This window comes from Antechinus flavipes, chromosome 3, assembly GCF_016432865.1.
Source record: "Antechinus flavipes isolate AdamAnt ecotype Samford, QLD, Australia chromosome 3, AdamAnt_v2, whole genome shotgun sequence".
NCBI lineage: Eukaryota > Metazoa > Chordata > Mammalia > Dasyuromorphia > Dasyuridae > Antechinus > Antechinus flavipes.
Window position 1 is genome coordinate 462,317,332 of NC_067400.1, and position 17,326 is coordinate 462,334,657.

Sequence of the window (17,326 nt, forward strand, 5' to 3'; positions counted from 1 at the left end):
AGCATCATATGCAATGGGGAAAAAATGGAACCTTTCCCAGTAAGATCAGGAGGGAAGCAAGGTTGCCCATTATCACCATTATTATTCAATATTGTATTACAAACACTAGCCTCCACAATAAGAGTCAAGAAAGAGATTAAAGGAATTAGAGTAGGTAATGAGGAAACCAAACTATCACTCTTTGCAGATGATATGATGGTATACTTAGAGAACCCCAGAGATTCTACTAAAACTATTAGAAATAATTCATAACTTTAGCAAAGTTGCAGGATACAAAATAAATCCCCATAAATCCTCAGCATTTTTATACATCACCAACAAAATCCAACAGCAAGAGATACAAAGAGAAATTCCATTCAAAACAACTGTCAATAGCATAAAATATTTGGGAGTCTATCTACCAAAGGAAAGTCAGGAATTATATGAGCAAAATTACAAAAAAACTTTCCACACAAATAAAGTCAGACTTAAATATTTGGAAAAATATTAAGTGCTCTTGGATAGGCCGAGTGAATATAATAAAGATGACAATACTCCCTAAACTAATCTATTTATTTAGTGCTATACCAATCAGACTCCCAAGAAAATATTTTAATGATCTAGGAAAAATAACAACAAAATTCATCTGGAAGAACAAAAATTTGAGAATCTGAAGGGAATTAATGAAAGAAAAAATCAAATGAAGGTGGCCTAGCTGTACCTGATCTAAAATTATATTATAAAGCAGCAGTCACCAAAACTATTTGGTATTGACTAAGAAATAGAGTAGTTGATCAGTGGAATAGGTTAGGTTCACAAGACAAAATAGTCAACTATAGCAAACACTAGTTTGACAAACTCAAAGATTCTAACTTTTGGGATAAGAATTCATTATTTGACAAAAACTGCTGGGAAAACTGGAAATTAGTGTGGCAGAAATTAGGTATGGACCCACACTTAACACTGTATACCAAGATAAGATCAAAATAGGTCCATGATTTAGGCATAAAGAATGAAATTATAAATAAATTAGAGGAACATAGGATAGTTTACCTCTCACACTTGTGGAGGAGGAAGAAATTTATGACCAAAGAAGAACTAGAGATCATTATTGATCTCAAAGTAGAAAATTTTGATTATATCAAATTAAAAGCCTTTGTACAAACAAAACTAATGCAAATAAGATTAGAAGGGAAGCAACAAACTGGGAAAACATTTTCACATTTAAAAGTTGTGATAAAGGCCTCATTTCCAAAATATATAGAGAATTGACTGTAATTTATAAGAAATCAAGCCATTCTCCAATTGATAAAGGGTCAAAGGATATGAACAGACAATTTTCAGATGATGAAATTGAAACTATTTCCACTCATCTGAAAAAGTGTTCCAAATCACTATTGATCAAAGAAATTCAAATTAAAACAACTCTGAAATACCACTACTCACCTGTCAGATTGGCTAAGGTGACAGGAAAAAAATAATGACGAATGTTGGAGAGGATGTGGGAAAACTGGGACACTGATGCATTGTTGGTGTAGTTGTGAATGAATCCAACTATTCTGGAGAACAATCTGGAATTATGTCCAAAAAGTTATCAAACTGTGCATACCCTTTGATCCAGCAGTGCTATTACTGGGCTTATATCCCAAAGAGATACTAAAGAAGGGAACGGGACCTGTGTGTGTCAAAATGTTTGTGGCAGCCCTGTTTGTAGTGGCTAGAAACTGGAAAATGAATGGATGTCTATCAATTAGAGAATGGTTGGGTAAATTGTGGTATGTGAATGTTTTGGAATATTATTATTCTTTAATAAATGACCAGGGGCATCAATACAGAGAGGCTTGGAGAGACTTACATGAAGTGATGCTAAGTGAAATGAGCAGAACCAGGAGATCATTATACACTTCAACAACACTACTGTATAAGGATGTGTTCTGATGGAAGTGGATATCTTCAACAAAGAGAAGATCTAACTCAATTCCAATTGATCAGTGATGGATAGAAACAGGTATAACCAGAGAAGGAACACTGGGGAATGAATGTAAACTGTTTGCATTTTTGTTTTTCTTCCCGGGTTATTTTTATCTTCTGAATCCAATTCCTCCTGTGCAACAAGAGAACTGTTCATATATGTATCTAGAATGTACTGTGACATATTTAACATTTATAGGGCTACTTGCCATCTGGGAGAGGGGGGAAGGGAGACCTTTAGGGAAAGGTCAGAACAGAAGTGTGTGCAAGGGATAATATTGTAAATAATTGCCCAGACATGGGTTCTGTCAATAAAAAGTTATAATTATTTTTTTAAAAAAAGAATTATACAACATTTAGATGAATTTTATTGTTACTTTTGTTTACATTGACATAGTCATTTTGTTTTCATGGTTCTGCTTACTTCATTTTCTATATTATTTTATTTTTTCTTTCTTTTATACAAGTCTCCCACTTTCTTATTTCTATTTCTTATAGTGTAATAACATCCTATTACATTTATCACAACATTTAAAAATCATTCTTCAGTAACAGAGTGTAATAGGACAGAATTCTGCAGAATTGTACTTCAAACAAGGATTTTTACAATAAGGTGTTAATTCAGTGGAATTGATAAGACAATGGTTATTTAGTTTAGTATGTGAGTTTTCTAGTTCAGTATAATTGATTTAATCTTACAACAAATTATTACTTCCCTAGTGATATAATGATTGGTTTGTACTCAGTATACTCTAATGTTGTAATCGTAATAGAGTATATAAACTGAGGACAAAGTAAACCCCAGACATTCTATCTTAAACCAGCCTCTGGTGGCTACCTGCCTCTTGCATTTCCTCCACTGAAACCAAGACCCATTCCGAAGGGCCTCTAGAAAGTTAGCCAGACCCCAGATGAAGTGGACAGATTATGAAGGAGATAATAAAAACTTTGGACTTTATTCCTGACTATTCTTGTGGGAATTATTCTGCCAAAAACAAGGCTGGTCCCTACACCTCCAGCAAGCTAAACCAGAACATTACAACAAAGGCTCAATGTCTTTCCAGTTACTTGTTCCTTCAAAGATTACTAAAATAATACTTTGGTAGATATAGGATTTGCATTTCTAACTTTAACCTTTATGATGCATTTACTACTCTTGTGAAATTCTTAATTCTTTGACCAGATTTGTACAGTTGAACAACTTTATAACTTAATTTTTAAAATTTTCCTGTTAACATATAGTCCCCCCCATTAATAATTTATCTTTTTTTTTCTTGTGAATATATACACTTGATTAGGCATAAATAGACATGAATGGATGATAAGAAATATAATCAATTGGTGCATATAGGAATCAATGAAGGAATGAGAAAAGTTGGGGGTATTGGAGTGGGTTGTGAAAAGAAGAAAAGGGAGTTAGAATAAAAGTTTGAAATATTCTATGGTAAATGAACTTTTTTTTTTAAGGATGAAGGAGTACCTAGTATATTTAAATATAAAGGGATATTATATAGTGGAGAACTTAAAGATTCTGGGGAGAAAAGGGATAATTTATTTAGAATCCATTTCTACTTCCTAAATCTTTAACTCATTTATTTAGAAGCTACTCTTTTGGCACAATGCAAATGCATCAGAGGATATTGGTTTTCCAAATTTTTCAACTGGATATTTGTAATCTCACAGAATATTTGCTATTCCACAGACATAAGTGGAAAGGAAGTGATAGTTTCTGGAGAAAAATTAAGTCCTAGGAACAAAGTTTTTTTCATGATTGTCAAATATTTTCAGGCTTTGACTATGTACTACTTAAAGAACAGAATTGTTGACATTTTAATTTGGAAAAGGATTTTAAAAATTATCTTGTTTATTGCTCATTTTAGAGATATGAAAGTTGAGTACCATAGAGAAGTGCTGTGCCTCACAGCAAGTTAGTAGCCAACCAAATTCTGAAATTCCAGCTTTTGGAGCAGTTAGCTAGCTATATTGATAGAATACCGGGCATGGGAGTAAAAAAAGATCTGAGTTCAGATCTAACTTCAGATACTTGTTGTATGAACCTGGGAAAATCCCTTAATCTCTGTCTTTGTTTCTTCAAATGTAAAATGGTAATAATAGAACCTACTTCCTGGCATTTATGTGATTTTCATATGAGATAATTTTGTAAAGTGCTTAACATGGTGGCTCACACATATCTTTGCCCCCCTTTTCCCTTTTGAATTCCCATTCCAAGAAATCTGATGACCCAAGAAAAATAAATAGGTTGAGAAATTCCAATGAAAGGTAGGGATCTATAATTTCTTTTTTTTTTCCTTTTTTTTTCAGCTCCTATTCTACCTCCTTATAGTGAAGCCAGAATCACAGAAAAGTGCATTTGAAAGCAAGCACAAATCATTTTTTTAACAGTACTCTGTGGACATATTTGTGGGCCTTTTCTTGGAAGAACTCTTTTTGTCTTTGAAAAAAAAAAGTCTCAGTGTTCCTCTGATCATCTTTCTGACCAGCCAGCTTCACAGTCTGTGATGTAAAAACACTTTCACCAATTTGGATTCAGAAATAATGTCTGTGATCAAAATCATTTCAGGTACTGACTCCAGCAATTTACTGTGCCACTCTCAAAGTCAGAGTAATAGAATCACTAAGGAGCAGTATAATTTTTCAGGTAGAAAGAATGACCCTCATTTCCATGGAAAGATGACTTGTGGATAAAGGTTTTCTGAGGTTGAATGGGCATGTTCTGAGTTTTTCTTTCTTCAAATTAATCATTTAGTCATTTTGATTATTTCTGCATAGTCACATGCAGAATGGAATGTGTTGATCAATAAGCTTCAGCAAGAGAGATGATGGAGCAATTTCCCTATCAGAGTATCAAGAAGCATTACAGTGTCTTCCAAGAAAGGTCAGTGTTAAGTAGCCTTAAGTGTGAAAGGTGATTAATTGTTCAAATATAGACTTTTAAAATGAAATTTCCCATTTCTATGCTCATCTCAAGATTGCTATGATGCAGCTCTTCGACTAGAATTGTAGGGTTTAACAAGTCTCCCCACTGGTCATCAAACAGTTTGGATTTGGAATCAGGAAGAGACTTATTAATGTGACCAGAGTACATAATTTAACCTCCTGAGTTGTCTCATTTATAAAGTAATGCAATTGAACCAGCTGGCTACTGGAGTTCTCTTCCAACAATGATACTGTGTATCTCCAAAGTCATATTTAAAGTGTAATATTCATAAAAGGTATAAAACTTTTTTTGATCACCTGCCACTGCCACTATAGAAATAAATGATATTAATTTGGAATTTTCTTCATTTCATTAATGACAATGAGAAAATCCTTCTTCAGCAAGTGGCCAGTGATGAGCCTGTTTGCAATTAGCTTGTTTGGTCCTTAATAGATGCAACATTTTATTCTTATTCCACAAGTTATATTTTGCTAAATATTTTAATAGAATGCCAAGAATTAGGATGTGTCTGTCAAAAATAATTGATGATGATGATAACAATAATAACTATCATCATGTACCTCTAAGGTTTGAACAGCAACAAACTATTTTATATATTTGAACTGTTACTGTGGGCAAGAACCTATGCTTGGCACCCCTGAGGGATACAAATAATTATTACTTTCTCACATTAAAAACTTGTAAATAAGTTGAAATAAAATACTTTTGGGGTAGAGTCAAGATGGTGGAGTAGAAAAAGCACTTAGCTCAGTTCTCCCATTTCTTTCCAAACAACTTTAAAATGACACCTCAAAATGCTTCAAATTGAAGCACCAACATTCAGGCCACACAGATCATAAAGATCTATGATAGGAGGAAAGAGGCTGGATCAAAGAAACACCAATGGTGGGAATTCAGTGGTAGTAACAGATGTAGTAGCAACAACTTCGGGAGCTCTTAAACCAGAGATGGTCAGGAGAGTTGGCAAATGGTTAGAAAGATAGAGTACTTCTGCACTAGCAGTGAATATAGGAATAGACATTATTTTCAATTCCATTGTCTATAGAGTCTTCAAACTTTTAAAATAGGGGACCAGTTCACTGTCCCTCAGACTTTTGGAGGGCTAGACTATAGTAAAAACAAAAACTTTGTTTTGTGGGCCTTTAAATAAAGAAACTTCATAGCCCTGGGTGAGGGGGATAATCATCCTCAGCTGCCACATCTGGCCCACTGGCCGTAGTTTGAGAACTCCTGCTAAGTGAGTCATAGTTCAAAGCAAAGAAGAATATTTTTAAGTGAAAAGGGAATGGAAGTCATGGGGAGCAGTATGAATTGCAGTCTCAAGGGGAATGTGCCTGTGTAATCGGCCTATGTAAAGATAGCAGTACAGATCTAGAGAGCACTGACCACAAATTTCTCCAGATCACATCATTTTGGAAGAATCAAAAACTCTCAAACACCCAAACCTAGCTTTGAAAATAGTGGTGAAAAATAATTTGAAGCTTGAGACAGTGTGCATACCTGTATATGTCAGGAACAGAACTCAAAAATTAGTATAAAGCTGAAAATCAAGAAATAGGATGAGGAAAAAAGAAAACAAACAAAAAAATAGAATCTGAAATTAAAATCTACTAGGGTGACATGGAAAATTCAGACACAAACTTTGAAGAAGACAATTGACAAGCAAAAAGACAAAGCAAAAGCCAAAAAGAAAATCTGAATTAAACACAAAACTCAACAAAAATTCCTGGAAGGTCTTGAAAATGATTTTTGAAATAAGAAGAGTAAAGGAAAAATTAGGTAAAGAAACAAAAACAAAAGAAGAAAATTGTGAAGAATTAGTAGCTTGGTAAAAATGCAGGGGGAAAAATCCTTAAAGTCAGAACTGGTCAAATGGAAAAAGAAGTTAAAAAAATCACTTCTGAAAATTATTCTTTTAAAGGTAAAATTGAAGAAATGGAAAAAGAAATACAAAGCTTACTTAAAAATAATTTCTTTAAAATTAGAATTGGGCAAATGAAAGCCAAGACCCCATGAAACATTTAGAAATAATAAGACATAAAAATTTTAACCAAAAAAAGAAGAAAAAGTGAAACATCTCATTGGAATACAAATAACCTGGAAAATAAATTGAGTAGAGAGTAGTAATTTAAGTATTCCTGGACTGTCTAAAATCCATGGCTAAAAAAAAAGGTCCTAGACACCATATTTTATATATTAAAAAAAACTGCTGAGAAATCTTAAAATTAAAGGATTAAACAAAAATTGAAAGAATATACTTATTCCTATCTTAAAAAAGATCCTGAAAAAAAAATCTCTCAGTTACATTATAACTGAATTCCACAGTTCCCAAATTAAAGAGAAAATATTTCAAGTAGCCAAAAATAAACCATTAGATACCATGGAACCACTTCAGAATTACACAAGATTTAGCACCTATCAACTTAAAGAAGCAGAAGGCTTGGGTTATGATATTTTAAAAGACAAAAGAGCTGAGGTTACAACCAAGAATAACTTACTCAGCAAAACTGTATATAATCCTTGAAGGAAAATGTATATTTAATAAAATAGAGGCTTTTTAAGCATTTGTGATGAAAAACACTTGAATATAAAATTGTATTTATTTAGTTTTAACAGCTTTTTTATTTACAAGTTATATGCATGGGTAATTTTACAGCATTGACAATTGTCAAACCTTTTGTTCCAATTTTTCCCCTCTTTTCCTCCACCTCCTCCCCTAGATGGCAGGATGGCCAATACATGTTAAATATATTAAAGTATAAATTAAATACAAAATATGTATACATGATCAAACCGTCATTTTGCTGTACAAAAATAATCGGACTCTGAAATATTGTACAATTAGCCTGTGAAGGAAATAAAAAATGCAGGCAGGCAAAAATATAGAGATTGGGAATTCAATGTAATGGTTCTTAGTCATCTCCCAGAGTTCTTTCGCTGGGTGTAGCTGATTCAGTTCATTACTGCTCCATTGGAACTAATTTGGTTCATCTCATTGCTGAAGTATATAATGATCTCCTGGCCTTGCTCATTTCACTCAGCATCAGTTCATGTAAGTCTCTCCAGGCCTTTCTGAAATCATCCTGTTGGTCATTTCTTACTGAACAATAATCTTCCATAGTATTCATATACCACAATTTATTCAGCCATTCTCCAATTGATGGGCATCCAATCAGTTTCCAGTTTCTGGCTACTACAAAGAGGGCTTCCACAAACATTCTTGAACATACAGGTCCCTTTCTCTTTTTTAGTATCTTTTTGGGATATAAGCCCAGAAGTAACACTGTTGGATCAAAGGGTATGCACAGTTTGATAACTTTTTGAGCGTAATTCCAAATTGCTCTCCAGAAGTGTTGGATGTTTTCACAATTCCACCAACAATGTATTAATATCCCCGTTTTCCCACTTCCCCTCCAACATTCCACATTATCTTTCCCTGTCATTCTAGCCAGTCTGACAGGTATGTAGTGGTATCTCAGAGTTGTCTTAATTTGCATTTCTCTGATTAATAATGACTTGGAGCATCTTTTCATATGGCTAGAAATAGTTTCAATTTCTTCATCTGAGAATTGTCTGTTCATATCCTTTGATCATTTATCAATTGGAGAATGACTTGATTTCTTATAAATTAGAGTCAATTCTCTATATATTTTGGAAATGAGGCCTTTATCAGAATCTTTGATTATAAAAAATGTTTTCCCAGTTTATTGCTTCCCTTCTAATCTTGTCTGTTAAAATTTTATCTTTAAATGTAATACCCAAGAGAAAAATAAAAAAAGTAAAAATGAAAGCGAAATAAGGGATTCAATAAGGTTAAATTGTTTAGTTTTCTATGTGCAAAGATGCTAAATTTTTGTTTGTTTTGTTTTGTTTTTCTGAGGCAATTTCTTGATTATTCGTGACTTGCCCAGGATTACACAGCTAGGAAGTGTTAAGTGTATGAAATCAGATTTGAACTCAGGTCCTCCCGACTTCAGGGGTATCTAGCTGCCCCAATAAATGTATTCTCTAAGAATTTTCTTATGATTAGAGAAATTAGAAAGACTACTACTTAGAAAGAAGGTTAAGGAGTGAGTTGATTATATTAGAATGACATAAAGGATGCATATGTAAAAAATAAATTACTTAGATTTAGTAGAAAAAAAAGAGTCAAGAAGAATGGGGGGAAATTATCTCACATGGAAAAATCATGCAAGGAGGAGCTTTTATTATAAATGAGGAAATGGGTGGTGGGTAGCAGGAAATACTTGAAACTCATTCAAATCTAAATTGTTAGAAAGAGGATATATATTAGAAGCAAAATAGAATAAAAGAAGGACCAAATTTTAAAATGGAGAAAATAAAATAGAGGAAAATAGGGTGGAGAAAAAGGCGCAGTTAATAAATCATGCCTGTGAATGGGAAAGGAATGAACTCACCTATAAAATGTAAGTGTACAGCAAAAATGGATTAGAAAGTAGTATATAATAATATGTTGATTACAAGAGACACACTTGAAAGACAGACAGTTGAATTAAGGGGCTGGCGTAGAAACTACTATGTTTCATCTGAAGTAAAAAAGGCAAAGGTAACAATTATGATGTCAGACACAGCAAAAGCAAAAAAAAATTGGTTTTATTTAAAAGAGATAAACAGGGAAACTATATCATTCTAAAAGGTAGCATAGACAATGAAGTTATATCACTATTAAATATATATGCATCAAATAGAAATAATCAAATTCCTAAATGAAAAATTAAATGAATTGTAGGAGGAAAAACAGTAAAATTACTTATGGGAGACCTCAGCTTTCCCTTCTCAGAGCTAAACAAATCTAAACATAAAATGCAAAAGAAAGAAATTAAGAAAATGAATAGAATCTTAGAAAAAAATAGATATGATAGACCTCTGGAAAAAACTCAAAGGAATATACTTTTTTTTTCAAATGTACATTATGCCTTCATAAAAACTGATGATATCTTAAGGCATTTAAAATTTCACAAGAAAATACAGTAAAGTAGAAATAATAAGTGTACCCTTTAAAAACTATTATGCAATTATTTTGCATTATATTTTATAAATGATTATTAAAGAATACATTAATATTAATTAAAAACTAAATAATCTAATCTTCAGAGATGAATGGATGAAAGAAAATTAAATTAAAATATTTTCATTAATGAAAATAACAATTATTGTTGGATGCAGCCAGAGCATTATTTGGGAGGTAAACTTACATCTCAAAAATGTGTATATCAACAAGAAAGACAAGTAGCAGATCAATACATTTGATAGGCAACTAAAAAATAGAAAATAAATGACAATTCCCAATTGAAGAGAAAAATAAAAATTGTGAAAATCAAAGGGTAGATTAATAGTCCCAACATTATGGTGAATGAATTGCTTAAAGGGCTATAAAATTGTGCCTATTCTTTGACTCAGCAGCACCACTACAAGATCTGTATCCCAAAGAAATCAAAGAAAAGGAAAAAGGATCTCTCAAAAAAAAAAACCTCTTTCTTTTTATGATGGCATATATATATATATATATATAATATATATATATATATATATATATATATATAAATCAAGGGGATGCGCATCAATTGGGAATGGCTGAACAAAAAATAGTCTTCCAGAATAGACAGTCAGCTGTTTATTCATTGCATTGCCCTTCCTCTCTTTATATTATTGAATTATTAAAAGAAGATAAATGAATGGTTTAAAATCATGCATTTTAGTGGTACAACTGATAGGAGTATCTTAGGATATAGACTTTGTTCAAGAACATGCCAACTACATGGACCCACACAACACCATATATCAAGATAAGGTCAAAATGGGTCCATGATTTAGGCATAAAGAACAAGATTATAAACAAATTAGAGGAACATAGGATAGTTTACCTCTCAGACTTGTGGAAGAGGAAGGAATTTGTGACCAAAGAACTAGAGATCATTATTGATCACAAAATAGAAAATTTTGATTACATCAAATTAAAAAGCCTTTGTACAAACAAAACTAATGCAAACAAAATTAGAAGGGAAGCAACAACCTGGGAAAACATTTTTACAATTAAAGGTTCTGATAAAAGCCTCATTTCCAAAATATATAGAGAATTGACTGTAATTTATAAGAAATCAAGCCATTCTCCAATTGATAAAGGGTCAAAGGATATGAACAGACAATTTTCAGATGATGAAATTGAAACTATTTCCACTCATATGAAAGAGTGTTCCAAATCACTATTGATCAAAGAAATGCAAATTAAAACAACTCTGAGATACCACTACACATCTGTCAGATTGGCTAAGGTGACAGGAAAAAATAATGATGAATGTTGGAGAGGATGTGGGAAAACTGGGACACTGATGCAATTGTGGTGGAGTTGTGAATGAATCCAACCATTCTGGAGAGCAATCTGGAATTATGCCCAAAAAGTTATCAAACTGTGTATACCCTTTGATCCGGCAGTGCTACTACTGGGCTTATATTCCAAAGAAATACTAAAGAAGGGAATGGGACCTGTGTGTGCCAAAATGTTTGTGACAGTCCTGTTTGTAGTGGCTAGAAACTGGAAAATGAATGGATGCCCATCAATTAGAGAATGGTTGGGTAAATTGTGGTATGTGAATGTTATGGAATATTATTATTCTTTAATAAATGACCAGGGGCATCAATACAGAGAGGCTTGGAGAGACTTACATGAAGTGATGCTAAGTGAAATGAGCAGAACCAGGAGATCATTATACACTTCAACAACACTACTGTATAAGGATGTGTTCTGATGGAAGTGGATATCTTCAACAAAGAGAAGATCTAACTCAATTCCAATTGATCAGTGATGGATAGAAACAGGTAGGGGAATGAATGTAAACTGTTTGCATTTTTTTCCTTCCTAAGTTATTTTTACCTTCTGAATCCAATTCTTCCGGTGTAACAAGAGAACTGTTCAATTCTGTACACATATATTGTATTTAGGATATACTATAATATATTTAACCATGTATAAGACTGCTTTCCATTTAGGGGAGGGGATGGAAGGAGGAAAGGGAAAAGTCAGAACAGATGTGAGTGCAAGGGATAATGTTGTAAAAAAAATTACCGGGTATATGTTCTGTCAATAAAAAGTTAGAAAAAAAAAGAACATGCCAACTATAATTAGTGTGACAAAACCAAATTTTAAAAACTAACCAAGGAGAGCATTTAGTTAGATGATTATTAAGTTTTATTATTTCTCCTCCTTTTTTTTTTTTTTTTTTGGTTTTGCTGGTTCATTTCTTTAAAATTATTTATTTTTAATACACATTGATTTATGAATCATGTTGGGAGAGAAAAATCAGAGCACAAGGTAAAATCATGGAAAAAATACAGAAAAAAAAAAAGAAACGAACATCCACATGTATTGATTTACATTCACTATGCATAAGTTCTTCTTTTGGATGCAGATGGCATTTTCTGTCCAAAGTCTATTGGGATTGCCTTGAATCACTGAACCACTGAGAGGAACCAAGTCTTTCAGAGGTAATCATCACACATTTTTGCTGTTATTATGGTCAATGTATTCCTGGTTCTACTTGTTTTTCTCAGCATCAGTTCATATAAATTTTTCCAGGCCTTTCTAAAAATGAGCTTGTTCATCATTTTATAGAACAACAATATTCCATTGTCTTTCTATACCACAACTTATTCAGCCATTGCCCAATTGATGAGCATCTACTCATTTTCCAATTCTTTGCAATCACAACATGACCTGCTACAAATACTTTTTCACATGTGGGTTTTTTCCTCATCTTTTATGATTTCCTTTCTGAGATGTTTAGGATATTTACTTCTTCCTCTGTTAGTTTGGGCAAGCTATATTTTTGGAGGTATTTTTCTATTTCATTTAAGTTGTCGAATTTATTGGCATAAAGTTGGGCAAAGTAACTCCTAATTATTGCTCTAATTTCCTCTTCGTTAGTGGTGAGTTCTCCCTTTTCATTTTTAAGACTAACAATTTAATTTTCCTCTTTTCTTTTTTTAAATCAGATTTACTAAGGGTTTGTCTATTTTGTTAGTTTTTTCATAGAACCAACTCTTAGTTTTATTAATTAATTCAATAGTTTTTTTACTTTCAATTTTATTGATCTCTCCTTTTATTTTTAGAATTTCAAGTTTAGTATTTGACTGGGGGTTTTTAATTTGTTCCTTTTCTAGCATTTTTAGTTGCAAGCCCAATTCATTGACCTTCTCTTTCTCTAATTTATACAAATAGGTCTCTAGAGATATGAAATTTCCCCTTATTACCACTTTGGCTGTATCCCATACATTTTGGTATGATGTCTCATTATTATTGTTTTCTTGGGTGAAATTATTAATTATGTCTATGATTTGTTGTTTCACCCAATCATTCTTTAGTATGAGATTATTTAGTTTCCAATTATTTTTTGGTCTACTTTCCCCTGGCTTTTTGTTGAATGTAATTTTCATTGCATCGTGGTCTGAAAAGGATGCATTTACTATTTCTGCCTTACTGCATTTGAATTTGAGGTTTTTATGTCCTAATATATGGTCAATTTTTGTATAGGTTCCATGAACTGCTGAAAAGAAAGTGTCCTCCTTTCTGTCTCCATTACATTTTCTCCAGAGATCTATCATATCTAACTTTTCTAGTATTCTATTTACCTCTTTGACTTCTTTGTTATTTATTTTGTAGTTTGATTTATCTAATTCTGAGAGTGCAAGGTTGAGATCTCCCACTATTATAGTTTTGCTGTCTATTTCTTCTTGCAGCTCTCTTAATTTTTTATTTTAAGAAATTAGATGCTATACCACTTGGCGCATATATGTTTAATACTGATATTGCTTCATTATCCATGCTACCCTTTAGCAAGATATAGTGCCCTTCCTTATCTCTTTTAATTAGATCAATTTTTGCTTTAGCTTGATCTGAGATCAGGATGGCTACTCCTGCTTTTTTGACTTCACCTGAAGCATAGTAGATTTTGCTCCAAGCTTTTACCTTTAACTTGCATGTATCTCCCCGCTTCAGGTGTGTTTCCTGTAAACAACATATTGTAGGATTCTGGCTTTTAATCCATTCTGCTAACCACTTCCTCTTTATGGGGGAGTTTACCCCGTTCACATTTATGGTTAAAATGACCAATTCTGTATTACTTGCCATCTTGTTAACCCCTTTTTATGCTTTTCTCCCTTCTTTCCCCTTTGCCCCACTTCCCAGTATTAAGCTTGTGAGCACCACTTGCTTCTCACACCCCTCCCTTTTTAGTATCCTCCCCTGCCTTAGATTCCCCACCCCCATCTTACCCCTTTCCCACCCCGTTTCCGTATTCCCTTCCACTTAGCTTATTCCTTCCCTTTTCACTTTTCCCTTCTCACTTTTCAATGAGGTGGGAGAAGTTTCACCATAAATTGAATATATCTAAAATTTTTCTCTTAAAGCCAATTCTGAAGGCAGTAAGATACCCACTATATTTATCCCCCTCCTTTCTTTCTCTCAGATATAATAGGTTTCCTTTGCCTCTTCATGAGATGTAGTACCCCCACTTTACCCTTTTTCTGGTACAATGTCCTTTCCACATCTAGTTTCTAGAACAAGGTATACATGTATTCTTTATACATCTTTATAGCCGAAATATAGTTCCCAAGATTAATCTTTACCTTTTTAGATTTCTCTTGAGTTCTATATTTGTAGATCAAACTTTTTGTTAAGTTCTGGCTTTTTCATCAAAAATAGGTGAAATTCGCTTACTTCGTTGAATGTCCATCTTCTTCTCTGGAAAAAGATGCTCATTCTAGCTGGGTAAGTTATTTTTGGTTGCATACCAAGTTCCTTAGCCTTTCGGAATATCATATTCCAGGCCCTTTGATCCTTTAATGTGGATGCTGCTAGATCCTGGGTGATCCTTATTGTGGCTCCTTGATACTTGAATTGGGTTTTTCTAGCTGCTTGCAATATTTTTTCCTTCATCTGAGGGTTCTGGCATTTGGCCACTATATTCCTTGGTGTTTTGATTTTAGGATCCCTTTCAGTGGGTGATCGATGAATTCTTTCAATGTCTATTTTATCTTCTGTTCCTATCACTTCCGGGCAGCTCTCTTTGATAATTTCCTGGAAAATAGTGTCCAGGCTCTTTTTTTCATCATACTTTTCTGGGAGTCCAATGATTCTCAGCTTGTCTCTCCTGGATCTGTTTTCCAGGTCTGTTGTTTTCCCCAGAAGGTATTTCACATTCTTTTCCATTGTTTGATTTTTTTGGATTTGCTTGACTGATTCTTCTTGTCGCCTTGAGTCATTCAATTCCAATTGTTCAATTCTGATTTTCAATGAAGTATTTTCTTCACTCACTTTTAAAAAATCTTTTTCTAATTGTCCCATTGAGTTCTTTTGTTCTGTGGAATTTTTTTCCATTTTGCCAATTTTGTTTTTTAGAGAGCTGTTTTCTATTTCCAGTTCACTAATCCTATTTTTCAAGGATTTTATTTCTTTATCCAGTCTCTCTTTAAATGAGTGGGATGACTTCTCCAGACTTTCTTGCCCAGCCTCCCTCTCCTTTTCCCATTTTTCTTCTAGCTCTCTTGTGAGAGCCTTTTAAATTCCTTCTATGAGGTTCATCTGTGCTGAGGAACAGATGATCTCCTCCTTTGGGGATTCACCTGGAGACTGTCTGTTTTTAGTCTCCTCAGGATTTGGAGTCTGCTCTCTGACTGTATAGAAGCTGTCAAGGGTTAAAGTCCTCTTCAATTTTTTGCTCATTATGTCAAAAAATCAAAGACAAACTAGCAAAAAGAAAAAAAAGAAATCACCCCTAATTGGAGTCTGCTCTACAGACTGCGGGGGGCAGCAGCGAGGCACTGGCAGGATTGTGCTGTCCCTGTGCTCTGAGACTATGAGAGCATGCTGAGACACTGTGGGGGAGGGGTGGCCAGGTCCCGAGAGACTCCAGCTGTTTGGGGTTGTATTCTTCCCTTCGGTGTTTTTACCTTCTCTGCTGGGCTGCTGGCTTGCTGCCAGGGCAAAGTATCCAATCCTGTAGCAAAGCTCTCTCCACAGAGACGGCTGCTATCACACCCCACCCCCTTTCCAGTCTGCTCAGCTGTGAGCTGCCTGCCATGCTCTCAGCTGCCTGCCCGCACCCTGCGCCCGATCCAAAACCGTCCCAGCCCTCGAGCAAAAACAGACCTTTCTTGGTGAATCTCAAGGATGGCTTCTCTTGGTAACTATTTGTGGGTTTGTTTTTTTTCAGTCAGGCTTGTAATGAAATGGATAGTGAAAGAAAACGCAGAGCTATACATCTATGTGCCTCCTCTCCGCCATCTTGGCCAGAAGTCCCCCTTTCTCTTAACATTTTTTTTTTATTGTTTCTGCTCTCCCTTCTATCCTGCCCCTCCATTTTCTTTCCTATTTCTACTCCTACTTATTTATAGGGTTAGATAAATTTCTATATCCAACTAAATAATTATGCTATTCCTTCTTAGAGCCCAGACTGATGATATCAAGCTTTAGACAATGCTCATCCCTCACTCTTTTTTCCCTTGATTGTAATAGGCCCTTTGACCCTCTTCACATAATCTAATTTATCCCATTATGCCTCCTCTTTCCTCTTCTTCCAGTCCAGACCTTTTTCTACCCCTTAATGTCTTTTTCTTTGATGTCATCACATCAGAGTCCATTCACAATCACATCCTCAGTCTATGTTATGCCCCTTTCTGTCTGCCCTAGTGACAGATACAGTTCTTAAGAGTTACAGCTTTTCCAATCTAGGAACATAAACATTGCACCTTCAAATAATATATATTTTCCCCCTGTTGATCCTTTTCTGTTTCTTTTGAGTCCAGTGTTTGGAGCTTAAAATTTTTTGTTTAGTTCTGGTTTTCAATAGAAATGATTGAAAAGCTTTTACTTCATTGAAGATCTATTGCCTTGACCGAAAGATGATGAGTTTCACTGGAAATCATCAGATTTTTATTGTAGAAAATGCCAGATCCTGGGTAATTCTGATTATTTCTTGATATTTAAATTGTTTTTGTTTGTCAGCTTGTGGTATTTTTCCTGAGATTATAATTTTGGAGTTTCACAACAACGTTCCTTGGGGTTTTCCTTGTGGAATCTCCTTCAAAAAGTGGTGGATGCATTCTTTCAATGAATATTTCCTCCTCTGTTTCTAGAACATTGGGACAGTTTTTCTCAATTATCTCTTGAAGAATGCTAATCAGACTCTCTCTCTCTCTCTCTCTCTCTCTCTCTCTCTCTCTCTCTCTCTCTTATTTATTTATTTATTTATTTTTATTTTTGTCATGGTTTTCAGGTAAGCCAATTTTTTTAAACTGTCTTTTTTGGATCTATTTTCCAGGACAACTGTTCTTCCAAATAGGTATTTCACATTTTCTTCCATTTTTTCATTCTTTTATTTTGACTGAATCTCAATTTCTCAT